Here is an 18,424-nt window from a genome sequence, read left to right on the forward strand (position 1 = left end):
GACCATGTAGGAGACGAAACCAGAGTACTCAAAATCGCGCCATCACTCAAATATTTTAATGCATTGTGCAAAAAATTAAATAATGCCACGAAAATGTCGATTGCTATCAAAAAATATTCCCAAAAACGATTGCATTGGCCGGGAATCGAACCCGGGCCCCCCGCGTGGCAGGCGAGGATTCTACCACTGAACCACCAATGCCAATTTTCCTACACCGGGAATCGAACCCGGGCCGCCTGGGTGAAAGCCAGGAATCCTAACCACTAGACCATGTAGGAGACGAAACCAGAGTACTCAAAATCGCGCCATCACTCAAATATTTTAACGCGTTGGGCAAAAAATTAAATAATGCCACAGAAATGTCGATTTCTATCAAAAAATATTCCTTAAAACGATTGCATTGGCCGGGAATCGAACCCGGGTCCCCCGGGTGGCAGGCGAGAATTCTACCACTGAACCACCAATGCCAATTTTCCTACACCGGGAATCGAACCCGGGCCGCCTGGGTGAAAGCCAGGAATCCTAACCACTAGACCATGTAGGAGACGAAACCAGAGTACTCAAAATCGCGCCATCACTCAAATATTTTAATGCGTTGTGCAAAAAATTAAATAATGCCACGAAAAGGTCGATTGCTACAAAAAATATTCCCCAAAACGATTGCATTGGCCGGGAATCGAACCCGGGCCCCCCGCGTGGCAGGCGAGGATTCTACCACTGAACCACCAATGCCAATTTTCCTACACCGGGAATCGAACCCGGGCCGCCTGGGTGAAAGCCAGGAATCCTAACCACTAGACCATGTAGGAGACGAAACCAGAGTACTCAAAATCGCGCCATCACTCAAATATTTTAATGCATTGTGCAAAAAATTAAATAATGCCACGAAAATGTCGATTGCTATCAAAAAATATTCCCAAAAACGATTGCATTGGCCGGGAATCGAACCCGGGCCCCCCGCGTGGCAGGCGAGGATTCTACCACTGAACCACCAATGCCAATTTTCCTACACCGGGAATCGAACCCGGGCCGCCTGGGTGAAAGCCAGGAATCCTAACCACTAGACCATGTAGGAGACGAAACCAGAGTACTCAAAATCGCGCCTTCACTCAAATATTTTAATGCGTTGTGCAAAAAATTAAATAATGCCACGAAAAGGTCGATTGCTATCAAAAAATATTCCCCAAAACGATTGCATTGGCCGGGAATCGAACCCGGGCCCCCCGCGTGGCAGGCGAGGATTCTACCACTGAACCACCAATGCCAATTTTCCTACACCGGGAATCGAACCCGGGCCGCCTGGGTGAAAGCCAGGAATCCTAACAACTAGACCATGTAGGAGACGAAACCAGAGTACTCAAAATCGCGCCATCACTCAAATATTTTAATGCGTTGTGCAAAAAATTGAATAATGCCACGAAAATGTCGATTGCTATCAAAAAATATTCCCAAAAACGATTGCATTGGCCGGGAATCGAACCCGGGCCCCCCGCGTGGCAGGCGAGGATTCTACCACTGAACCACCAATGCCAATTTTCCTACACCGGGAATCGAACCCGGGCCGCCTGGGTGAAAGCCAGGAATCCTAACCACTAGACCATGTAGGAGACGAAACCAGAGTACTCAAAATCGCGCCATCACTCAAATATTTTAATGCATTGTGCAAAAAAATTGAATAATGCCACGAAAAGGTCGATTGCTATCAAAAAATATTCCCAAAAACGATTGCATTGGCCGGGAATCGAACCCGGGCCCCCCGCGTGGCAGGCGAGGATTCTACCACTGAACCACCAATGCCAATTTTCCTACACCGGGAATCGAACCCGGGCCGCCTGGGTGAAAGCCAGGAATCCTAACCACTAGACCATGTAGGAGACGAAACCAGAGTACTCAAAATCGCGCCATCACTCAAATATTTTAATGCATTGTGCAAAAAATTAAATAATGCCACGAAAATGTCGATTGCTATCAAAAAATATTCCCCAAAACGATTGCATTGGCCGGGAATCGAAGCCGGGCCCCCCGCGTGGCAGGCGAGGATTCTACCACTGAAGCACCAATGCCAATTTTCCTACACCGGGAATCAAACCCGGGCCGCCTGGGTGAAAGCCAGGAATCCTAACCACTAGACCATGTAAGAGACGAAACCAGAGTACTCAAAATCGCGCCATCACTCAAATATTTTAATGCATTGTGCAAAAATTTAAATAATGCCACGAAAATGTCGATTGCTATCAAAAAATATTCCGCAAAACGATTGCATTGGCCGGGAATCGAACCCGGGCCCCCCGGGTGGCAGGCGAGGACCACTGAACCACCAATGCCAATTTTCCTACACCGGGAATCGAACCCGGGCCGCCTGGGTGAAAGCCAGGAATCCTAACCACTAGACCGTGTTGGAGACGAAACCAGAGTACTCAAAATCGCGCCATCACTCAAATATTTTAATGCGTTGTGCAAAAAAATTGAATAATGCCACAGAAATGTCGATTGTTATCAAAAAATATTCCTAAAAACGATTGCATTGGCCGGGAATCGAACCCGGGCCCCCCGGGTGGCAGGCGAGAATTCTACCACTGAACCACCAATGGAGACGAAACCAGAGTACTCAAAATCGCGCCATCACTCAAATATTTTAACGCGTTGTGCAAAAAAATCAAATAATGCCACAGAAATTTCGATTGCTATCAAAAAATATTCCTAAAAACGATTGCATTGGCCGGGAATCGAACCCGGGCCCCGCGGGTGGTAGGCGAGGATTCTACCACTGAACCACCAATGCCAATTTTCCTACACTGGGAATCGAACCCGGGCCGCCTGGGTGAAAGCAAGAAATCCTAACCACTAGACCGTGTTGGAGACGAAACCAGAGTACTCAAAATCGCGCCATCACTCAAATATTTTAATGCGTTGTGCAAAAAAATTAAATAATGCCTCGAAAATGTCGATTGCTATCAAAAAATATTCCCCAAAACGATTGCATTGGCCGGGAATCGAACCCGAGCCCCCCGCGTGGCAGGCGAGGATTCTACCACTGAACCACCAATGCCAATTTTCCTACACCGGGAATCGAACCCGGGCCGCCTGGGTGAAAGCCAGGAATCCTAACCACTAGACCATGTTGGAGACGAAACCAGAGTACTCAAAATCGCGCCATCACTCAAATATTTTAATGCGTTGTGCAAAAAAATTGAATAATGCCACGAAAAGGTCGATTGCTATCAAAAAATATTCCCCAAAACGATTGCATTGGCCGGGAATCGAACCCGAGCCCCCCGCGTGGCAGGCGAGGATTCTACCACTGAACCACCAATATCAATTTTCCTACAGCGGGAATCGAACCTGGGCCGCCTGGGTGAAAGCCAGGAATCCTAACCACTAGACCGTGTTGGAGACGAAACCAGAGTACTCAAAATCGCGCCATCACTCAAATATTTTAATGCATTGTGCAAAAAAATTGAATAATGCCACGAAAATGTCGATTGCTATCAAAAAATATTCCCAAAAACGATTGCATTGGCCGGGAATCGAACCCGGGTCCCCCGCGTGGCAGGCGAGGATTCTACCACTGAACCACCAATGCCAATTTTCCTACACCGGGAATCGAACCCGGGCCGCCTGGGTGAAAGCCAGGAATCCTAACCACTAGACCATGTAGGAGACGAAACCAGAGTACTCAAAATCGCGCCATCACTCAAATATTTTAATGCATTGTGCAAAAAATTAAATAATGCCACGAAAATGTCGATTGCTATCAAAAAATATTCCCAAAAACGATTGCATTGGCCGGGAATCGAACCCGGGCCCCCCGCGTGGCAGGCGAGGATTCTACCACTGAACCACCAATGCCAATTTTCCTACACCGGGAATCGAACCCGGGCCGCCTGGGTGAAAGCCAGGAATCCTAACCACTAGACCATGTAGGAGACGAAACCAGAGTACTCAAAATCGCGCCATCACTCAAATATTTTAATGCATTGTGCAAAAAATTAAATAATGCCACGAAAATGTCGATTGCTATCAAAAAATATTCCCAAAACGATTGCATTGGCCGGGAATCGAACCCGAGCCCCCCGCGTGGCAGGCGAGGATTCTACCACTGAACCACCAATGCCAATTTTCCTACACCGGGAATCGAACCCGGGCCGGCTGGGTGAAAGCCAGGAATCCTAACCACTAGACCGTGTTGGAGACGAAACCAGAGTACTCAAAATCGCGCCATCACTCAAATATTTTAATGCATTGTGCAAAAAATTGAATAATGCCACGAAAATGTCGATTGCTATCAAAAAATATTCCCCAAAACGATTGCATTGGCCGGGAATCGAACCCGGGCCCCCCGCGTGGCAGGCGAGGATTCTACCACTGAACCACCAATGCCAATTTTACTACACCGGGAATCGAACCCGGGCCGCCTGGGTGAAAGCGAGGAATCCTAACCACTAGACCATGTAGGAGACGAAACCAGAGTACTCAAAATCGCGCCATCACTCAAATATTTTAATGCATTGTGCAAAAAATTAAATAATGCCACGAAAATGTCGATTGCTATCAAAAAATATTCCCAAAAACGATTGCATTGGCCGGGAATCGAACCCGGGCCCCCCGCGTGGCAGGCGAGGATTCTACCACTGAACCACCAATGCCAATTTTCCTACACCGGGAATCGAACCCGGGCCGCCGGGGTGAAAGCCAGGAATCCTAACCACTAGACCATGTAGGAGACGAAACCAGAGTACTCAAAATCGCGCCATCACTCAAATATTTTAATGCATTGTGCAAAAAATTAAATAATGCCACGAAAATGTCGATTGCTATCAAAAAATATTCCCAAAACGATTGCATTGGCCGGGAATCGAACCCGAGCCCCCCGCGTGGCAGGCGAGGATTCTACCACTGAACCACCAATGCCAATTTTCCTACACCGGGAATCGAACCCGGGCCGGCTGGGTGAAAGCCAGGAATCCTAACCACTAGACCGTGTTGGAGACGAAACCAGAGTACTCAAAATCGCGCCATCACTCAAATATTTTAATGCATTGTGCAAAAAATTGAATAATGCCACGAAAATGTCGATTGCTATCAAAAAATATTCCCCAAAACGATTGCATTGGCCGGGAATCGAACCCGGGCCCCCCGCGTGGCAGGCGAGGATTCTACCACTGAACCACCAATGCCAATTTTACTACACCGGGAATCGAACCCGGGCCGCCTGGGTGAAAGCGAGGAATCCTAACCACTAGACCATGTAGGAGACGAAACCAGAGTACTCAAAATCGCGCCATCACTCAAATATTTTAATGCATTGTGCAAAAAATTAAATAATGCCACGAAAATGTCGATTGCTATCAAAAAATATTCCCAAAAACGATTGCATTGGCCGGGAATCGAACCCGGGCCCCCCGCGTGGCAGGCGAGGATTCTACCACTGAACCACCAATGCCAATTTTCCTACACCGGGAATCGAACCCGGGCCGCCGGGGTGAAAGCCAGGAATCCTAACCACTAGACCATGTAGGAGACGAAACCAGAGTACTCAAAATCGCGCCATCACTCAAATATTTTAATGCATTGTGCAAAAAATTGAATAATGCCACGAAAATGTCGATTGCTATCAAAAAATATTCCCAAAAACGATTGCATTGGGCGGGAATCGAACCCGGGCCCCCCGCGTGGCAGGCGAGGATTCTACCACTGAACCACCAATGCCAATTTTCCTACACCGGGAATCGAACCCGGGCCGCCTGGGTGAAAGCCAGGAATCCTAACCACTAGACCATGTAGGAGACGAAACCAGAGTACTCAAAATCGCGCCATCACTCAAATATTTTAATGCATTGTGCAAAAAATTGAATAATGCCACGAAAATGTCGATTGCTATCAAAAAATATTCCCAAAAACGATTGCATTGGCCGGGAATCGAACCCGGGCCCCCCGCGTGGCAGGCGAGGATTCTACCACTGAACCACCAATGCCAATTTTCCTACACCGGGAATCGAACCCGGGCCGCCTGGGTGAAAGCCAGGAATCCTAACCACTAGACCATGTAGGAGACGAAACCAGAGTACTCAAAATCGCGCCATCACTCAAATATTTTAATGCGTTGTGCAAAAAAATTGAATAATGCCACAGAAATGTCGATTGTTATCAAAAAATATTCCTAAAAACGATTGCATTGGCCGGGAATCGAACCCGGGCCCCCCGGGTGGCAGGCGAGAATTCTACCACTGAACCACCAATGGAGACGAAACCAGAGTACTCAAAATCGCGCCATCACTCAAATATTTTAACGCGTTGTGCAAAAAAATCAAATAATGCCACAGAAATTTCGATTGCTATCAAAAAATATTCCTAAAAACGATTGCATTGGCCGGGAATCGAACCCGGGCCCCGCGGGTGGTAGGGGAGGATTCTACCACTGAACCACCAATGCCAATTTTCCTACACTGGGAATCGAACCCGGGCCGCCTGGGTGAAAGCCAGGAATCCTAACCACTAGACCATGTAGGAGACGAAACCAGAGTACTCAAAATCGCGCCATCACTCAAATATTTTAATGCATTGTGCAAAAAATTGAATAATGCCACGAAAATGTCGATTGCTATCAAAAAATATTCCCAAAAACGATTGCATTGGGCGGGAATCGAACCCGGGCCCCCCGCGTGGCAGGCGAGGATTCTACCACTGAACCAGCAATGCCAATTTTCCTACACCGGGAATCGAACCCGGGCCGCCTGGGTGAAAGCCAGGAATCCTAACCACTAGACCATGTAGGAGACGAAACCAGAGTACTCAAAATCGCGCCATCACTCAAATATTTTAATGCATTGTGCAAAAAATTGAATAATGCCACGAAAATGTCGATTGCTATCAAAAAATATTCCCAAAAACGATTGCATTGGCCGGGAATCGAACCCGGGCCCCCCGCGTGGCAGGCGAGGATTCTACCACTGAACCACCAATGCCAATTTTCCTACACCGGGAATCGAACCCGGGCCGCCTGGGTGAAAGCCAGGAATCCTAACCACTAGACCATGTAGGAGACGAAACCAGAGTACTCAAAATCGCGCCATCACTCAAATATTTTAATGCGTTGTGCAAAAAAATTGAATAATGCCACAGAAATGTCGATTGTTATCAAAAAATATTCCTAAAAACGATTGCATTGGCCGGGAATCGAACCCGGGCCCCCCGGGTGGCAGGCGAGAATTCTACCACTGAACCACCAATGGAGACGAAACCAGAGTACTCAAAATCGCGCCATCACTCAAATATTTTAACGCGTTGTGCAAAAAAATCAAATAATGCCACAGAAATTTCGATTGCTATCAAAAAATATTCCTAAAAACGATTGCATTGGCCGGGAATCGAACCCGGGCCCCGCGGGTGGTAGGGGAGGATTCTACCACTGAACCACCAATGCCAATTTTCCTACACTGGGAATCGAACCCGGGCCGCCTGGGTGAAAGCAAGAAATCCTAACCACTAGACCGTGTTGGAGACGAAACCAGAGTACTCAAAATCGCGCCATCACTCAAATATTTTAATGCGTTGTGCAAAAAAATTAAATAATGCCTCGAAAATGTCGATTGCTATCAAAAAATATTCCCCAAAACGATTGCATTGGCCGGGAATCGAACCCGAGCCCCCCGCGTGGCAGGCGAGGATTCTACCACTGAACCACCAATGCCAATTTTCCTACACCGGGAATCGAACCCGGGCCGCCTGGGTGAAAGCCAGGAATCCTAACCACTAGACCATGTTGGAGACGAAACCAGAGTACTCAAAATCGCGCCATCACTCAAATATTTTAATGCGTTGTGCAAAAAAATTGAATAATGCCACGAAAAGGTCGATTGCTATCAAAAAATATTCCCCAAAACGATTGCATTGGCCGGGAATCGAACCCGAGCCCCCCGCGTGGCAGGCGAGGATTCTACCACTGAACCACCAATATCAATTTTCCTACAGCGGGAATCGAACCTGGGCCGCCTGGGTGAAAGCCAGGAATCCTAACCACTAGACCGTGTTGGAGACGAAACCAGAGTACTCAAAATCGCGCCATCACTCAAATATTTTAATGCATTGTGCAAAAAAATTGAATAATGCCACGAAAATGTCGATTGCTATCAAAAAATATTCCTAAAAACGATTGCATTGGCCGGGAATCGAACCCGGGCCCCCCGCGTGGCAGGCGAGGATTCTACCACTGAACCACCAATGCCAATTTTCCTACACCGGGAATCGAACCCGGGCCGCCTGGGTGAAAGCCAGGAATCCTAACCACTAGACCATGTAGGAGACGAAACCAGAGTACTCAAAATCGCGCCATCACTCAAATATTTTAATGCATTGTGCAAAAAATTAAATAATGCCACGAAAATGTCGATTGCTATCAAAAAATATTCCCAAAAACGATTGCATTGGCCGGGAATCGAACCCGGGCCCCCCGCGTGGCAGGCGAGGATTCTACCACTGAACCACCAATGCCAATTTTCCTACACCGGGAATCGAACCCGGGCCGCCTGGGTGAAAGCCAGGAATCCTAACCACTAGACCATGTAGGAGACGAAACCAGAGTACTCAAAATCGCGCCATCACTCAAATATTTTAATGCATTGTGCAAAAAATTAAATAATGCCACGAAAATGTCGATTGCTATCAAAAAATATTCCCAAAACGATTGCATTGGCCGGGAATCGAACCCGAGCCCCCCGCGTGGCAGGCGAGGATTCTACCACTGAACCACCAATGCCAATTTTCCTACACCGGGAATCGAACCCGGGCCGCCTGGGTGAAAGCCAGGAATCCTAACCACTAGACCATGTTGGAGACGAAACCAGAGTACTCAAAATCGCGCCATCACTCAAATATTTTAATGCGTTGTGCAAAAAAATTGAATAATGCCACGAAAAGGTCGATTGCTATCAAAAAATATTCCCCAAAACGATTGCATTGGCCGGGAATCGAACCCGAGCCCCCCGCGTGGCAGGCGAGGATTCTACCACTGAACCACCAATATCAATTTTCCTACAGCGGGAATCGAACCTGGGCCGCCTGGGTGAAAGCCAGGAATCCTAACCACTAGACCGTGTTGGAGACGAAACCAGAGTACTCAAAATCGCGCCATCACTCAAATATTTTAATGCATTGTGCAAAAAAATTGAATAATGCCACGAAAATGTCGATTGCTATCAAAAAATATTCCCAAAAACGATTGCATTGGCCGGGAATCGAACCCGGGCCCCCCGCGTGGCAGGCGAGGATTCTACCACTGAACCACCAATGCCAATTTTCCTACACCGGGAATCGAACCCGGGCCGCCTGGGTGAAAGCCAGGAATCCTAACCACTAGACCATGTAGGAGACGAAACCAGAGTACTCAAAATCGCGCCATCACTCAAATATTTTAATGCATTGTGCAAAAAATTAAATAATGCCACGAAAATGTCGATTGCTATCAAAAAATATTCCCAAAAACGATTGCATTGGCCGGGAATCGAACCCGGGCCCCCCGCGTGGCAGGCGAGGATTCTACCACTGAACCACCAATGCCAATTTTCCTACACCGGGAATCGAACCCGGGCCGCCTGGGTGAAAGCCAGGAATCCTAACCACTAGACCATGTAGGAGACGAAACCAGAGTACTCAAAATCGCGCCATCACTCAAATATTTTAATGCATTGTGCAAAAAATTAAATAATGCCACGAAAATGTCGATTGCTATCAAAAAATATTCCCAAAACGATTGCATTGGCCGGGAATCGAACCCGAGCCCCCCGCGTGGCAGGCGAGGATTCTACCACTGAACCACCAATGCCAATTTTCCTACACCGGGAATCGAACCCGGGCCGGCTGGGTGAAAGCCAGGAATCCTAACCACTAGACCGTGTTGGAGACGAAACCAGAGTACTCAAAATCGCGCCATCACTCAAATATTTTAATGCATTGTGCAAAAAATTGAATAATGCCACGAAAATGTCGATTGCTATCAAAAAATATTCCCCAAAACGATTGCATTGGCCGGGAATCGAACCCGGGCCCCCCGCGTGGCAGGCGAGGATTCTACCACTGAACCACCAATGCCAATTTTACTACACCGGGAATCGAACCCGGGCCGCCTGGGTGAAAGCGAGGAATCCTAACCACTAGACCATGTAGGAGACGAAACCAGAGTACTCAAAATCGCGCCATCACTCAAATATTTTAATGCATTGTGCAAAAAATTGAATAATGCCACGAAAAGGTCGATTGCTATCAAAAAATATTCCCCAAAACGATTGCATTGGCCGGGAATCGAACCCGAGCCCCCCCGCGTGGCAGGCGAGGATTCTACCACTGAACCACCAATATCAATTTTCCTACAGCGGGAATCGAACCTGGGCCGCCTGGGTGAAAGCCAGGAATCCTAACCACTAGACCGTGTTGGAGACGAAACCAGAGTACTCAAAATCGCGCCATCACTCAAATATTTTAATGCATTGTGCAAAAAAATTGAATAATGCCACGAAAATGTCGATTGCTATCAAAAAATATTCCCAAAAACGATTGCATTGGCCGGGAATCGAACCCGGGCCCCCCGCGTGGCAAGCGAGGATTCTACCCCTGAACCACCAATGCCAATTTTCCTACACCGGGAATCGAACCCGGGCCGCCTGGGTAAAAGCCAGGAATCCTAACCACTAGACCATGTAGGAGACGAAACCAGAGTACTCAAAATCGCGCCATCACTCAAATATTTTAATGCATTGTGCAAAAAATTAAATAATGCCACGAAAATGTCGAGTGCTATCAAAAAATATTCCCAAAAACGATTGCATTGGCCGGGAATCGAACCCGGGCCCCCCGCGTGGCAGGCGAGGATTCTACCACTGAACCACCAATGCCAATTTTCCTACACCGGGAATCGAACCCGGGCCGCCTGGGTGAAAGCCAGGAATCCTAACCACTAGACCATGTAGGAGACGAAACCAGAGTACTCAAAATCGCGCCATCACTCAAATATTTTAATGCATTGTGCAAAAAATTAAATAATGCCACGAAAATGTCGATTGCTATCAAAAAATATTCCCAAAACGATTGCATTGGCCGGGAATCGAACCCGAGCCCCCCGCGTGGCAGGCGAGGATTCTACCACTGAACCACCAATGCCAATTTTCCTACACGGGAATCGAACCCGGGCCGGCTGGGTGAAAGCCAGGAATCCTAACCACTAGACCGTGTTGGAGACGAAACCAGAGTACTCAAAATCGCGCCATCACTCAAATATTTTAATGCATTGTGCAAAAAATTGAATAATGCCACGAAAATGTCGATTGCTATCAAAAAATATTCCCCAAAACGATTGCATTGGCCGGGAATCGAACCCGGGCCCCCCGCGTGGCAGGCGAGGATTCTACCACTGAACCACCAATGCCAATTTTACTACACCGGGAATCGAACCCGGGCCGCCTGGGTGAAAGCGAGGAATCCTAACCACTAGACCATGTAGGAGACGAAACCAGAGTACTCAAAATCGCGCCATCACTCAAATATTTTAATGCATTGTGCAAAAAATTAAATAATGCCACGAAAATGTCGATTGCTATCAAAAAATATTCCCCAAAACGATTGCATTGGCCGGGAATCGAACCCGGGCCCCCCGCGTGGCAGGCGAGGATTCTACCACTGAACCACCAATGCCAATTTTCCTACACCGGGAATCGAACCCGGGCCGCCTGGGTGAAAGCCAGGAATCCTAACCACTAGACCATGTAGGAGACGAAACCAGAGTACTCAAAATCGCGCCATCACTCAAATATTTTAATGCATTGTGCAAAAAATTGAATAATGCCACGAAAATGTCGATTGCTATCAAAAAATATTCCTAAAAACGATTGCATTGGCCGGGAATCGAACCCGGGCACCCCGCGTGGCAGGCGAGGATTCTACCACTGAACCACCAATGCCAATTTTCCTACACCGGGAATCGAACCCGGGCCGCCTGGGTGAAAGCCAGGAATCCTAACCACTAGACCATGTAGGAGACGAAACCAGAGTACTCAAAATCGCGCCATCACTCAAATATTTTAATGCATTGTGCAAAAAATTGAATAATGCCACGAAAATGTCGATTGCTATCAAAAAATATTCCCAAAAACGATTGCATTGGCCGGGAATCGAACCCGGGCCCCCCGCGTGGCAGGCGAGGATTCTACCACTGAACCACCAATGCCAATTTTCCTACACCGGGAATCGAACCCGGGCCGCCTGGGTGAAAGCCAGGAATCCTAACCACTAGACCATGTAGGAGACGAAACCAGAGTACTCAAAATCGCGCCATCACTCAAATATTTTAATGCATTGTGCAAAAAATTAAATAATGCCACGAAAATGTCGATTGCTATCAAAAAATATTCCCAAAACGATTGCTATGGCCGGGAATCGAACCCGAGCCCCCCGCGTGGCAGGCGAGGATTCTACCACTGAACCACCAATGTCAATTTTCCTACACCGGGAATCGAACCCGGGCCGGCTGGGTGAAAGCCAGGAATCCTAACCACTAGACCGTGTTGGAGACGAAACCAGAGTACTCAAAATCGCGCCATCACTCAAATATTTTAATGCATTGTGCAAAAAATTGAATAATGCCACGAAAATGTCGATTGCTATCAAAAAATATTCCCAAAAACGATTGCATTGGCCGGGAATCGAACCCGGGCGCCCCGCGTGGCAGGCGAGGATTCTACCACTGAACCACCAATGCCAATTTTCCTACACCGGGAATCGAACCCGGGCCGCCTGGGTGAAAGCCAGGAATCCTAACCACTAGACCATGTAGGAGACGAAACCAGAGTACTCAAAATCGCGCCATCACTCAAATATTTTAATGCATTGTGCAAAAAATTAAATAATGCCACGAAAATGTCGATTGCTATCAAAAAATATTCCCAAAAACGATTGCATTGGGCGGGAATCGAACCCGGGCCCCCCGCGTGGCAGGCGAGGATTCTACCACTGAACCACCAATGCCAATTTTCCTACACCGGGAATCGAACCCGGGCCGCCTGGGTGAAAGCCAGGAATCCTAACCACTAGACCATGTAGGAGACGAAACCAGAGTACTCAAAATCGCGCCATCACTCAAATATTTTAATGCATTGTGCAAAAAATTGAATAATGCCACGAAAATGTCGATTGCTATCAAAAAATATTCCCCAAAACGATTGCATTGGCCGGGAATCGAACCCGGGCGCCCCGCGTGGCAGGCGAGGATTCTACCACTGAACCACCAATGCCAATTTTCCTACACCGGGAATCGAACCAGGGCCGCCGGGGTGAAAGCCAGGAATCCTAACCACTAGACCATGTAGGAGACGAAACCAGAGTACTCAAAATCGCGCCATCACTCAAATATTTTAATGCATTGTGCAAAAAATTAAATAATGCCACGAAAATGTCGATTGTTATCAAAAAATATTCCCAAAAACGATTGCATTGGCCGGGAATCGAACCCGGGCCCCCCGCGTGGCAGGCGAGGATTCTACCACTGAACCACCAATGCCAATTTTCCTACACCGAGAATCGAACCCGGGCCGCCTGGGTGAAACCCAGGAATCCTAACCACTAGACCATGTAGGAGACGAAACCAGACTACTCAAAATCGCGCCATCACTCAAATATTTTAATGCATTGTGCAAAAAATTAAATAATGCCACGAAAATGTCGATTGCTATCAAAAAATATTCCTTTTTCCTAATTTTCCTACACCGGGAATCGAACCCGGGCCGCCTGGGTGAAAGCCAGGAATCCTAACCACTAGACCATGTAGGAGACGAAACCAGAGTACTCAAAATCGCGCCATCACTCAAATATTTTGATGCATTGTGCAAAAAATTAAATAATGCCACGAAAATGTCGATTGCTATCAAAAAATATTCCTTTTTCCTAATTTTCCTACACCGGGAATCGAACCCGGGCCGCCTGGGTGAAAGCCAGGAATCCTAACCACTAGACCATGTAGGAGACGAAACCAGAGTACTCAAAATCGCGCCATCACTCAAATATTTTAATGCATTGTGCAAAAAATTAAATAATGCCACGAAAATGTCGATTGCTATCAAAAAATATTCCTTTTTCCTAATTTTCCTACACCGGGAATCGAACCCGGGCCGCCTGGGTGAAAGCCAGGAATCCTAACCACTAGACCATGTAGGAGACGAAACCAGAGTACTCAAAATCGCGCCATCACTCAAATATTTTAATGCATTGTGCAAAAAATTAAATAATGCCACGAAAATGTCGATTGCTATCAAAAAATATTCCTTTTTCCTAATTTTCCTACACCGGGAATCGAACCCGGGCCGCCTGGGTGAAAGCCAGGAATCCTAACCACTAGACCATGTAGGAGACGAAACCAGAGTACTCAAAATCGCGCCATCACTCAAATATTTTAATGCATTGTGCAAAAATATTGAATAATGCCACGAAAAGGTCGATTGCTATCAAAAAATATTCCCAAAAACGATTGCATTGGGCGGGAATCGAACCCGGGCCCCCCGCGTGGCAGGCGAGGATTCTACCACTGAACCACCAATGCCAATTTTCCTACACCGGGAATCGAACCCGGGCCGCCTGGGTGAAAGCCAGGAATCCTAACCACTAGACCATGTAGGAGACGAAACCAGAGTACTCAAAATCGCGCCATCACTCAAATATTTTAATGCATTGTGCAAAAAATTGAATAATGCCACGAAAATGTCGATTGCTATCAAAAAATATTCCCAAAAACGATTGCATTGGCCGGGAATCGAACCCGGGCCCCCCGCGTGGCAGGCGAGGATTCTACCACTGAACCACCAATGCCAATTTTCCTACACCGGGAATCGAACCCGGGCCGCCTGGGTGAAAGCCAGGAATCCTAACCACTAGACCATGTAGGAGACGAAACCAGAGTACTCAAAATCGCGCCATCACTCAAATATTTTAATGCATTGTGCAAAAAATTAAATAATGCCACGAAAATGTCGATTGCTATCAAAAAATATTCCCAAAACGATTGCTATGGCCGGGAATCGAACCCGAGCCCCCCGCGTGGCAGGCGAGGATTCTACCACTGAACCACCAATGTCAATTTTCCTACACCGGGAATCGAACCCGGGCCGGCTGGGTGAAAGCCAGGAATCCTAACCACTAGACCGTGTTGGAGACGAAACCAGAGTACTCAAAATCGCGCCATCACTCAAATATTTTAATGCATTGTGCAAAAAATTGAATAATGCCACGAAAATGTCGATTGCTATCAAAAAATATTCCCAAAAACGATTGCATTGGCCGGGAATCGAACCCGGGCCCCCCGCGTGGCAGGCGAGGATTCTACCACTGAACCACCAATGCCAATTTTCCTACACCGGGAATCGAACCCGGGCCGCCTGGGTGAAAGCCAGGAATCCTAACCACTAGACCATGTAGGAGACGAAACCAGAGTACTCAAAATCGCGCCATCACTCAAATATTTTAATGCATTGTGCAAAAAATTGAATAATGCCACGAAAATGTCGATTGCTATCAAAAAATATTCCCAAAAACGATTGCATTGGCCGGGAATCGAACCCGGGCCCCCCGCGTGGCAGGCGAGGATTCTACCACTGAACCACCAATGCCAATTTTCCTACACCGGGAATCGAACCCGGGCCGGCTGGGTGAAAGCCAGGAATCCTAACCACTAGACCGTGTTGGAGACGAAACCAGAGTACTCAAAATCGCGCCATCACTCAAATATTTTAATGCATTGTGCAAAAAATTGAATAATGCCACGAAAATGTCGATTGCTATCAAAAAATATTCCCCAAAACGATTGCATTGGCCGGGAATCGAACCCGGGCCCCCCGCGTGGCAGGCGAGGATTCTACCACTGAACCACCAATGCCAATTTTACTACACCGGGAATCGAACCCGGGCCGCCTGGGTGAAAGCGAGGAATCCTAACCACTAGACCATGTAGGAGACGAAACCAGAGTACTCAAAATCGCGCCATCACTCAAATATTTTAATGCATTGTGCAAAAAATTAAATAATGCCACGAAAATGTCGATTGCTATCAAAAAATATTCCCAAAAACGATTGCATTGGCCGGGAATCGAACCCGGGCCCCCCGCGTGGCAGGCGAGGATTCTACCACTGAACCACCAATGCCAATTTTCCTACACCGGGAATCGAACCCGGGCTGCCTGGGTGAAAGCCAGGAATCCTAACCACTAGACCATGTAGGAGACGAAACCAGAGTACTCAAAATCGCGCCATCACTCAAATATTTTAATGCATTGTGCAAAAAATTGAATAATGCCACGAAAATGTCGATTGCTATCAAAAAATATTCCCAAAAACGATTGCATTGGGCTGGAATCGAACCCGGGCCCCCCGCGTGGCAGGCGAGGATTCTACCACTGAACCACCAATGCCAATTTTCCTACACCGGGAATCGAACCCGGGCCGCCTGGGTGAAAGCCAGGAATCCTAACCACTAGACCATGTAGGAGACGAAACCAGAGTACTCAAAATCGCGCCATCACTCAAATATTTTAATGCATTGTGCAAAAAATTGAATAATGCCACGAAAATGTCGATTGCTATCAAAAAATATTCCCAAAAACGATTGCATTGGCCGGGAATCGAACCCGGGCCCCCCGCGTGGCAGGCGAGGATTCTACCACTGAACCACCAATGCCAATTTTCCTACACCGGGAATCGAACCCGGGCCGCCTGGGTGAAAGCCAGGAATCCTAACCACTAGACCATGTAGGAGACGAAACCAGAGTACTCAAAATCGCGCCATCACTCAAATATTTTAATGCATTGTGCAAAAAATTAAATAATGCCACGAAAATGTCGATTGCTATCAAAAAATATTCCCAAAACGATTGCTATGGCCGGGAATCGAACCCGAGCCCCCCGCGTGGCAGGCGAGGATTCTACCACTGAACCACCAATGTCAATTTTCCTACACCGGGAATCGAACCCGGGCCGGCTGGGTGAAAGCCAGGAATCCTAACCACTAGACCGTGTTGGAGACGAAACCAGAGTACTCAAAATCGCGCCATCACTCAAATATTTTAATGCATTGTGCAAAAAATTGAATAATGCCACGAAAATGTCGATTGCTATCAAAAAATATTCCCAAAAACGATTGCATTGGGCGGGAATCGAACCCGGGCCCCCCGCGTGGCAGGCGAGGATTCTACCACTGAACCACCAATGCCAATTTTCCTACACCGGGAATCGAACCCGGGCCGCCTGGGTGAAAGCCAGGAATCCTAACCACTAGACCATGTAGGAGACGAAACCAGAGTACTCAAAATCGCGCCATCACTCAAATATTTTAATGCATTGTGCAAAAAATTGAATAATGCCACGAAAATGTCGATTGCTATCAAAAAATATTCCCCAAAACGATTGCATTGGCCGGGAATCGAACCCGGGCGCCCCGCGTGGCAGGCGAGGATTCTACCACTGAACCACCAATGCCAATTTTCCTACACCGGGAATCGAACCCGGGCCGCCTGGGTGAAAGCCAGGAATCCTAACCACTAGACCATGTAGGAGACGAAACCAGAGTACTCAAAATCGCGCCATCACTCAAATATTTTAATGCATTGTGCAAAAAATTAATTAATGCCACGAAAATGTCGATTGTTATCAAAAAATATTCCCAAAAACGATTGCATTGGCCGGGAATCGAACCCGGCCCCCCCCCGCGTGGCAGGCGAGGATTCTACCACTGAACCACCAATGCCAATTTTCCTACACCGAGAATCGAACCCGGGCCGCCTGGGTGAAACCCAGGAATCCTAACCACTAGACCATGTAGGAGACGAAACCAGACTACTCAAAATCGCGCCATCACTCAAATATTTTAATGCATTGTGCAAAAAATTAAATAATGCCACGAAAATGTCGATTGCTATCAAAAAATATTCCTTTTTCCTAATTTTCCTACACCGGGAATCGAACCCGGGCCGCCTGGGTGAAAGCCAGGAATCCTAACCACTAGACCATGTAGGAGACGAAACCAGAGTACTCAAAATCGCGCCATCACTCAAATATTTTAATGCATTGTGCAAAAAATTAAATAATGCCACGAAAATGTCGATTGCTATCAAAAAATATTCCTTTTTCCTAATTTTCCTACACCGGGAATCGAACCCGGGCCGCCTGGGTGAAAGCCAGGAATCCTAACCACTAGACCATGTAGGAGACGAAACCAGAGTACTCAAAATCGCGCCATCACTCAAATATTTTAATGCATTGTGCAAAAATATTGAATAATGCCACGAAAAGGTCGATTGCTATCAAAAAATATTCCCAAAAACGATTGCATTGGGCGGGAATCGAACCCGGGCCCCCCGCGTGGCAGGCGAGGATTCTACCACTGAACCACCAATGCCAA

The 18,424-nt window shown here is 47.3% G+C and overlaps 1 protein-coding gene and 97 non-coding genes across 98 annotated transcripts in view; 1 reads left to right on the plus strand and 97 right to left on the minus strand.

The window, feature by feature from the left end:
- Nucleotides 1-18,424, plus strand: part of LOC145237697 (dynein axonemal heavy chain 6-like) — a 160,618-nt gene that overhangs the window by 124,573 nt on the left and 17,621 nt on the right. The window lies entirely within an intron of this gene.
- Trnag-gcc (transfer RNA glycine (anticodon GCC)) lies at nt 131-201 on the minus strand. Its single transcript has one exon. It is a non-coding gene; the product is annotated as a tRNA-Gly (tRNA).
- Nucleotides 207-278, minus strand: Trnae-uuc (transfer RNA glutamic acid (anticodon UUC)). Its single transcript has one exon. It is a non-coding gene; the product is annotated as a tRNA-Glu (tRNA).
- On the minus strand, nt 397-467 carry Trnag-gcc (transfer RNA glycine (anticodon GCC)). The gene has a single exon. It is a non-coding gene; the product is annotated as a tRNA-Gly (tRNA).
- Trnae-uuc (transfer RNA glutamic acid (anticodon UUC)) lies at nt 473-544 on the minus strand. The gene has a single exon. It is a non-coding gene; the product is annotated as a tRNA-Glu (tRNA).
- Nucleotides 662-732, minus strand: Trnag-gcc (transfer RNA glycine (anticodon GCC)). The gene has a single exon. It is a non-coding gene; the product is annotated as a tRNA-Gly (tRNA).
- Trnae-uuc (transfer RNA glutamic acid (anticodon UUC)) lies at nt 738-809 on the minus strand. The gene has a single exon. It is a non-coding gene; the product is annotated as a tRNA-Glu (tRNA).
- On the minus strand, nt 928-998 carry Trnag-gcc (transfer RNA glycine (anticodon GCC)). The gene has a single exon. It is a non-coding gene; the product is annotated as a tRNA-Gly (tRNA).
- Nucleotides 1,004-1,075, minus strand: Trnae-uuc (transfer RNA glutamic acid (anticodon UUC)). The gene has a single exon. It is a non-coding gene; the product is annotated as a tRNA-Glu (tRNA).
- On the minus strand, nt 1,194-1,264 carry Trnag-gcc (transfer RNA glycine (anticodon GCC)). Its single transcript has one exon. It is a non-coding gene; the product is annotated as a tRNA-Gly (tRNA).
- Trnae-uuc (transfer RNA glutamic acid (anticodon UUC)) lies at nt 1,270-1,341 on the minus strand. Its single transcript has one exon. It is a non-coding gene; the product is annotated as a tRNA-Glu (tRNA).
- Trnag-gcc (transfer RNA glycine (anticodon GCC)) lies at nt 1,460-1,530 on the minus strand. Its single transcript has one exon. It is a non-coding gene; the product is annotated as a tRNA-Gly (tRNA).
- Trnae-uuc (transfer RNA glutamic acid (anticodon UUC)) lies at nt 1,536-1,607 on the minus strand. The gene has a single exon. It is a non-coding gene; the product is annotated as a tRNA-Glu (tRNA).
- On the minus strand, nt 1,727-1,797 carry Trnag-gcc (transfer RNA glycine (anticodon GCC)). Its single transcript has one exon. It is a non-coding gene; the product is annotated as a tRNA-Gly (tRNA).
- On the minus strand, nt 1,803-1,874 carry Trnae-uuc (transfer RNA glutamic acid (anticodon UUC)). The gene has a single exon. It is a non-coding gene; the product is annotated as a tRNA-Glu (tRNA).
- On the minus strand, nt 2,069-2,140 carry Trnae-uuc (transfer RNA glutamic acid (anticodon UUC)). Its single transcript has one exon. It is a non-coding gene; the product is annotated as a tRNA-Glu (tRNA).
- On the minus strand, nt 2,712-2,782 carry Trnag-acc (transfer RNA glycine (anticodon ACC)). Its single transcript has one exon. It is a non-coding gene; the product is annotated as a tRNA-Gly (tRNA).
- Trnag-gcc (transfer RNA glycine (anticodon GCC)) lies at nt 2,979-3,049 on the minus strand. The gene has a single exon. It is a non-coding gene; the product is annotated as a tRNA-Gly (tRNA).
- On the minus strand, nt 3,055-3,126 carry Trnae-uuc (transfer RNA glutamic acid (anticodon UUC)). Its single transcript has one exon. It is a non-coding gene; the product is annotated as a tRNA-Glu (tRNA).
- On the minus strand, nt 3,513-3,583 carry Trnag-gcc (transfer RNA glycine (anticodon GCC)). The gene has a single exon. It is a non-coding gene; the product is annotated as a tRNA-Gly (tRNA).
- On the minus strand, nt 3,589-3,660 carry Trnae-uuc (transfer RNA glutamic acid (anticodon UUC)). Its single transcript has one exon. It is a non-coding gene; the product is annotated as a tRNA-Glu (tRNA).
- On the minus strand, nt 3,779-3,849 carry Trnag-gcc (transfer RNA glycine (anticodon GCC)). The gene has a single exon. It is a non-coding gene; the product is annotated as a tRNA-Gly (tRNA).
- On the minus strand, nt 3,855-3,926 carry Trnae-uuc (transfer RNA glutamic acid (anticodon UUC)). The gene has a single exon. It is a non-coding gene; the product is annotated as a tRNA-Glu (tRNA).
- On the minus strand, nt 4,044-4,114 carry Trnag-gcc (transfer RNA glycine (anticodon GCC)). Its single transcript has one exon. It is a non-coding gene; the product is annotated as a tRNA-Gly (tRNA).
- Nucleotides 4,310-4,380, minus strand: Trnag-gcc (transfer RNA glycine (anticodon GCC)). The gene has a single exon. It is a non-coding gene; the product is annotated as a tRNA-Gly (tRNA).
- Nucleotides 4,576-4,646, minus strand: Trnag-gcc (transfer RNA glycine (anticodon GCC)). Its single transcript has one exon. It is a non-coding gene; the product is annotated as a tRNA-Gly (tRNA).
- On the minus strand, nt 4,652-4,723 carry Trnae-uuc (transfer RNA glutamic acid (anticodon UUC)). The gene has a single exon. It is a non-coding gene; the product is annotated as a tRNA-Glu (tRNA).
- Nucleotides 4,841-4,911, minus strand: Trnag-gcc (transfer RNA glycine (anticodon GCC)). The gene has a single exon. It is a non-coding gene; the product is annotated as a tRNA-Gly (tRNA).
- On the minus strand, nt 5,107-5,177 carry Trnag-gcc (transfer RNA glycine (anticodon GCC)). The gene has a single exon. It is a non-coding gene; the product is annotated as a tRNA-Gly (tRNA).
- On the minus strand, nt 5,373-5,443 carry Trnag-gcc (transfer RNA glycine (anticodon GCC)). Its single transcript has one exon. It is a non-coding gene; the product is annotated as a tRNA-Gly (tRNA).
- Trnae-uuc (transfer RNA glutamic acid (anticodon UUC)) lies at nt 5,449-5,520 on the minus strand. Its single transcript has one exon. It is a non-coding gene; the product is annotated as a tRNA-Glu (tRNA).
- Trnag-gcc (transfer RNA glycine (anticodon GCC)) lies at nt 5,639-5,709 on the minus strand. Its single transcript has one exon. It is a non-coding gene; the product is annotated as a tRNA-Gly (tRNA).
- On the minus strand, nt 5,715-5,786 carry Trnae-uuc (transfer RNA glutamic acid (anticodon UUC)). The gene has a single exon. It is a non-coding gene; the product is annotated as a tRNA-Glu (tRNA).
- Nucleotides 5,905-5,975, minus strand: Trnag-gcc (transfer RNA glycine (anticodon GCC)). The gene has a single exon. It is a non-coding gene; the product is annotated as a tRNA-Gly (tRNA).
- Trnae-uuc (transfer RNA glutamic acid (anticodon UUC)) lies at nt 5,981-6,052 on the minus strand. The gene has a single exon. It is a non-coding gene; the product is annotated as a tRNA-Glu (tRNA).
- Nucleotides 6,439-6,510, minus strand: Trnae-uuc (transfer RNA glutamic acid (anticodon UUC)). The gene has a single exon. It is a non-coding gene; the product is annotated as a tRNA-Glu (tRNA).
- On the minus strand, nt 6,705-6,776 carry Trnae-uuc (transfer RNA glutamic acid (anticodon UUC)). Its single transcript has one exon. It is a non-coding gene; the product is annotated as a tRNA-Glu (tRNA).
- On the minus strand, nt 6,895-6,965 carry Trnag-gcc (transfer RNA glycine (anticodon GCC)). The gene has a single exon. It is a non-coding gene; the product is annotated as a tRNA-Gly (tRNA).
- Trnae-uuc (transfer RNA glutamic acid (anticodon UUC)) lies at nt 6,971-7,042 on the minus strand. The gene has a single exon. It is a non-coding gene; the product is annotated as a tRNA-Glu (tRNA).
- Trnag-gcc (transfer RNA glycine (anticodon GCC)) lies at nt 7,620-7,690 on the minus strand. The gene has a single exon. It is a non-coding gene; the product is annotated as a tRNA-Gly (tRNA).
- On the minus strand, nt 7,696-7,767 carry Trnae-uuc (transfer RNA glutamic acid (anticodon UUC)). Its single transcript has one exon. It is a non-coding gene; the product is annotated as a tRNA-Glu (tRNA).
- Trnag-gcc (transfer RNA glycine (anticodon GCC)) lies at nt 8,154-8,224 on the minus strand. The gene has a single exon. It is a non-coding gene; the product is annotated as a tRNA-Gly (tRNA).
- Trnae-uuc (transfer RNA glutamic acid (anticodon UUC)) lies at nt 8,230-8,301 on the minus strand. Its single transcript has one exon. It is a non-coding gene; the product is annotated as a tRNA-Glu (tRNA).
- Nucleotides 8,420-8,490, minus strand: Trnag-gcc (transfer RNA glycine (anticodon GCC)). Its single transcript has one exon. It is a non-coding gene; the product is annotated as a tRNA-Gly (tRNA).
- Trnae-uuc (transfer RNA glutamic acid (anticodon UUC)) lies at nt 8,496-8,567 on the minus strand. The gene has a single exon. It is a non-coding gene; the product is annotated as a tRNA-Glu (tRNA).
- Trnag-gcc (transfer RNA glycine (anticodon GCC)) lies at nt 8,685-8,755 on the minus strand. Its single transcript has one exon. It is a non-coding gene; the product is annotated as a tRNA-Gly (tRNA).
- Nucleotides 8,761-8,832, minus strand: Trnae-uuc (transfer RNA glutamic acid (anticodon UUC)). The gene has a single exon. It is a non-coding gene; the product is annotated as a tRNA-Glu (tRNA).
- Trnag-gcc (transfer RNA glycine (anticodon GCC)) lies at nt 9,219-9,289 on the minus strand. Its single transcript has one exon. It is a non-coding gene; the product is annotated as a tRNA-Gly (tRNA).
- Trnae-uuc (transfer RNA glutamic acid (anticodon UUC)) lies at nt 9,295-9,366 on the minus strand. Its single transcript has one exon. It is a non-coding gene; the product is annotated as a tRNA-Glu (tRNA).
- On the minus strand, nt 9,485-9,555 carry Trnag-gcc (transfer RNA glycine (anticodon GCC)). Its single transcript has one exon. It is a non-coding gene; the product is annotated as a tRNA-Gly (tRNA).
- Trnae-uuc (transfer RNA glutamic acid (anticodon UUC)) lies at nt 9,561-9,632 on the minus strand. The gene has a single exon. It is a non-coding gene; the product is annotated as a tRNA-Glu (tRNA).
- Nucleotides 9,750-9,820, minus strand: Trnag-gcc (transfer RNA glycine (anticodon GCC)). Its single transcript has one exon. It is a non-coding gene; the product is annotated as a tRNA-Gly (tRNA).
- Trnag-gcc (transfer RNA glycine (anticodon GCC)) lies at nt 10,016-10,086 on the minus strand. The gene has a single exon. It is a non-coding gene; the product is annotated as a tRNA-Gly (tRNA).
- Nucleotides 10,550-10,620, minus strand: Trnag-gcc (transfer RNA glycine (anticodon GCC)). The gene has a single exon. It is a non-coding gene; the product is annotated as a tRNA-Gly (tRNA).
- On the minus strand, nt 10,626-10,697 carry Trnak-uuu (transfer RNA lysine (anticodon UUU)). Its single transcript has one exon. It is a non-coding gene; the product is annotated as a tRNA-Lys (tRNA).
- On the minus strand, nt 10,816-10,886 carry Trnag-gcc (transfer RNA glycine (anticodon GCC)). The gene has a single exon. It is a non-coding gene; the product is annotated as a tRNA-Gly (tRNA).
- On the minus strand, nt 10,892-10,963 carry Trnae-uuc (transfer RNA glutamic acid (anticodon UUC)). Its single transcript has one exon. It is a non-coding gene; the product is annotated as a tRNA-Glu (tRNA).
- Trnag-gcc (transfer RNA glycine (anticodon GCC)) lies at nt 11,081-11,151 on the minus strand. The gene has a single exon. It is a non-coding gene; the product is annotated as a tRNA-Gly (tRNA).
- Nucleotides 11,346-11,416, minus strand: Trnag-gcc (transfer RNA glycine (anticodon GCC)). Its single transcript has one exon. It is a non-coding gene; the product is annotated as a tRNA-Gly (tRNA).
- On the minus strand, nt 11,612-11,682 carry Trnag-gcc (transfer RNA glycine (anticodon GCC)). The gene has a single exon. It is a non-coding gene; the product is annotated as a tRNA-Gly (tRNA).
- Nucleotides 11,688-11,759, minus strand: Trnae-uuc (transfer RNA glutamic acid (anticodon UUC)). Its single transcript has one exon. It is a non-coding gene; the product is annotated as a tRNA-Glu (tRNA).
- Trnag-gcc (transfer RNA glycine (anticodon GCC)) lies at nt 11,878-11,948 on the minus strand. The gene has a single exon. It is a non-coding gene; the product is annotated as a tRNA-Gly (tRNA).
- On the minus strand, nt 11,954-12,025 carry Trnae-uuc (transfer RNA glutamic acid (anticodon UUC)). The gene has a single exon. It is a non-coding gene; the product is annotated as a tRNA-Glu (tRNA).
- On the minus strand, nt 12,144-12,214 carry Trnag-gcc (transfer RNA glycine (anticodon GCC)). The gene has a single exon. It is a non-coding gene; the product is annotated as a tRNA-Gly (tRNA).
- On the minus strand, nt 12,220-12,291 carry Trnae-uuc (transfer RNA glutamic acid (anticodon UUC)). Its single transcript has one exon. It is a non-coding gene; the product is annotated as a tRNA-Glu (tRNA).
- Trnag-gcc (transfer RNA glycine (anticodon GCC)) lies at nt 12,675-12,745 on the minus strand. The gene has a single exon. It is a non-coding gene; the product is annotated as a tRNA-Gly (tRNA).
- Nucleotides 12,751-12,822, minus strand: Trnae-uuc (transfer RNA glutamic acid (anticodon UUC)). Its single transcript has one exon. It is a non-coding gene; the product is annotated as a tRNA-Glu (tRNA).
- On the minus strand, nt 12,941-13,011 carry Trnag-gcc (transfer RNA glycine (anticodon GCC)). The gene has a single exon. It is a non-coding gene; the product is annotated as a tRNA-Gly (tRNA).
- On the minus strand, nt 13,017-13,088 carry Trnae-uuc (transfer RNA glutamic acid (anticodon UUC)). The gene has a single exon. It is a non-coding gene; the product is annotated as a tRNA-Glu (tRNA).
- Trnag-gcc (transfer RNA glycine (anticodon GCC)) lies at nt 13,207-13,277 on the minus strand. The gene has a single exon. It is a non-coding gene; the product is annotated as a tRNA-Gly (tRNA).
- On the minus strand, nt 13,473-13,543 carry Trnag-gcc (transfer RNA glycine (anticodon GCC)). Its single transcript has one exon. It is a non-coding gene; the product is annotated as a tRNA-Gly (tRNA).
- On the minus strand, nt 13,549-13,620 carry Trnae-uuc (transfer RNA glutamic acid (anticodon UUC)). Its single transcript has one exon. It is a non-coding gene; the product is annotated as a tRNA-Glu (tRNA).
- Trnae-uuc (transfer RNA glutamic acid (anticodon UUC)) lies at nt 13,741-13,812 on the minus strand. The gene has a single exon. It is a non-coding gene; the product is annotated as a tRNA-Glu (tRNA).
- On the minus strand, nt 13,933-14,004 carry Trnae-uuc (transfer RNA glutamic acid (anticodon UUC)). The gene has a single exon. It is a non-coding gene; the product is annotated as a tRNA-Glu (tRNA).
- Nucleotides 14,125-14,196, minus strand: Trnae-uuc (transfer RNA glutamic acid (anticodon UUC)). Its single transcript has one exon. It is a non-coding gene; the product is annotated as a tRNA-Glu (tRNA).
- On the minus strand, nt 14,317-14,388 carry Trnae-uuc (transfer RNA glutamic acid (anticodon UUC)). Its single transcript has one exon. It is a non-coding gene; the product is annotated as a tRNA-Glu (tRNA).
- Trnag-gcc (transfer RNA glycine (anticodon GCC)) lies at nt 14,508-14,578 on the minus strand. Its single transcript has one exon. It is a non-coding gene; the product is annotated as a tRNA-Gly (tRNA).
- On the minus strand, nt 14,584-14,655 carry Trnae-uuc (transfer RNA glutamic acid (anticodon UUC)). The gene has a single exon. It is a non-coding gene; the product is annotated as a tRNA-Glu (tRNA).
- Nucleotides 14,774-14,844, minus strand: Trnag-gcc (transfer RNA glycine (anticodon GCC)). Its single transcript has one exon. It is a non-coding gene; the product is annotated as a tRNA-Gly (tRNA).
- On the minus strand, nt 14,850-14,921 carry Trnae-uuc (transfer RNA glutamic acid (anticodon UUC)). The gene has a single exon. It is a non-coding gene; the product is annotated as a tRNA-Glu (tRNA).
- Nucleotides 15,305-15,375, minus strand: Trnag-gcc (transfer RNA glycine (anticodon GCC)). Its single transcript has one exon. It is a non-coding gene; the product is annotated as a tRNA-Gly (tRNA).
- Nucleotides 15,381-15,452, minus strand: Trnae-uuc (transfer RNA glutamic acid (anticodon UUC)). The gene has a single exon. It is a non-coding gene; the product is annotated as a tRNA-Glu (tRNA).
- On the minus strand, nt 15,571-15,641 carry Trnag-gcc (transfer RNA glycine (anticodon GCC)). Its single transcript has one exon. It is a non-coding gene; the product is annotated as a tRNA-Gly (tRNA).
- Trnag-gcc (transfer RNA glycine (anticodon GCC)) lies at nt 15,837-15,907 on the minus strand. Its single transcript has one exon. It is a non-coding gene; the product is annotated as a tRNA-Gly (tRNA).
- Trnag-gcc (transfer RNA glycine (anticodon GCC)) lies at nt 16,103-16,173 on the minus strand. Its single transcript has one exon. It is a non-coding gene; the product is annotated as a tRNA-Gly (tRNA).
- Trnae-uuc (transfer RNA glutamic acid (anticodon UUC)) lies at nt 16,179-16,250 on the minus strand. Its single transcript has one exon. It is a non-coding gene; the product is annotated as a tRNA-Glu (tRNA).
- On the minus strand, nt 16,445-16,516 carry Trnae-uuc (transfer RNA glutamic acid (anticodon UUC)). The gene has a single exon. It is a non-coding gene; the product is annotated as a tRNA-Glu (tRNA).
- Nucleotides 16,635-16,705, minus strand: Trnag-gcc (transfer RNA glycine (anticodon GCC)). Its single transcript has one exon. It is a non-coding gene; the product is annotated as a tRNA-Gly (tRNA).
- On the minus strand, nt 16,711-16,782 carry Trnae-uuc (transfer RNA glutamic acid (anticodon UUC)). Its single transcript has one exon. It is a non-coding gene; the product is annotated as a tRNA-Glu (tRNA).
- Trnag-gcc (transfer RNA glycine (anticodon GCC)) lies at nt 17,166-17,236 on the minus strand. Its single transcript has one exon. It is a non-coding gene; the product is annotated as a tRNA-Gly (tRNA).
- Trnae-uuc (transfer RNA glutamic acid (anticodon UUC)) lies at nt 17,242-17,313 on the minus strand. Its single transcript has one exon. It is a non-coding gene; the product is annotated as a tRNA-Glu (tRNA).
- Nucleotides 17,432-17,502, minus strand: Trnag-gcc (transfer RNA glycine (anticodon GCC)). Its single transcript has one exon. It is a non-coding gene; the product is annotated as a tRNA-Gly (tRNA).
- Trnae-uuc (transfer RNA glutamic acid (anticodon UUC)) lies at nt 17,508-17,579 on the minus strand. The gene has a single exon. It is a non-coding gene; the product is annotated as a tRNA-Glu (tRNA).
- Nucleotides 17,698-17,770, minus strand: Trnag-gcc (transfer RNA glycine (anticodon GCC)). Its single transcript has one exon. It is a non-coding gene; the product is annotated as a tRNA-Gly (tRNA).
- Nucleotides 17,776-17,847, minus strand: Trnae-uuc (transfer RNA glutamic acid (anticodon UUC)). Its single transcript has one exon. It is a non-coding gene; the product is annotated as a tRNA-Glu (tRNA).
- On the minus strand, nt 17,968-18,039 carry Trnae-uuc (transfer RNA glutamic acid (anticodon UUC)). Its single transcript has one exon. It is a non-coding gene; the product is annotated as a tRNA-Glu (tRNA).
- Nucleotides 18,160-18,231, minus strand: Trnae-uuc (transfer RNA glutamic acid (anticodon UUC)). The gene has a single exon. It is a non-coding gene; the product is annotated as a tRNA-Glu (tRNA).
- Nucleotides 18,351-18,421, minus strand: Trnag-gcc (transfer RNA glycine (anticodon GCC)). The gene has a single exon. It is a non-coding gene; the product is annotated as a tRNA-Gly (tRNA).

This window comes from Phallusia mammillata, chromosome 7, assembly GCF_965637545.1.
Source record: "Phallusia mammillata chromosome 7, kaPhaMamm4.hap1.1, whole genome shotgun sequence".
Lineage (NCBI taxonomy): Eukaryota > Metazoa > Chordata > Ascidiacea > Phlebobranchia > Ascidiidae > Phallusia > Phallusia mammillata.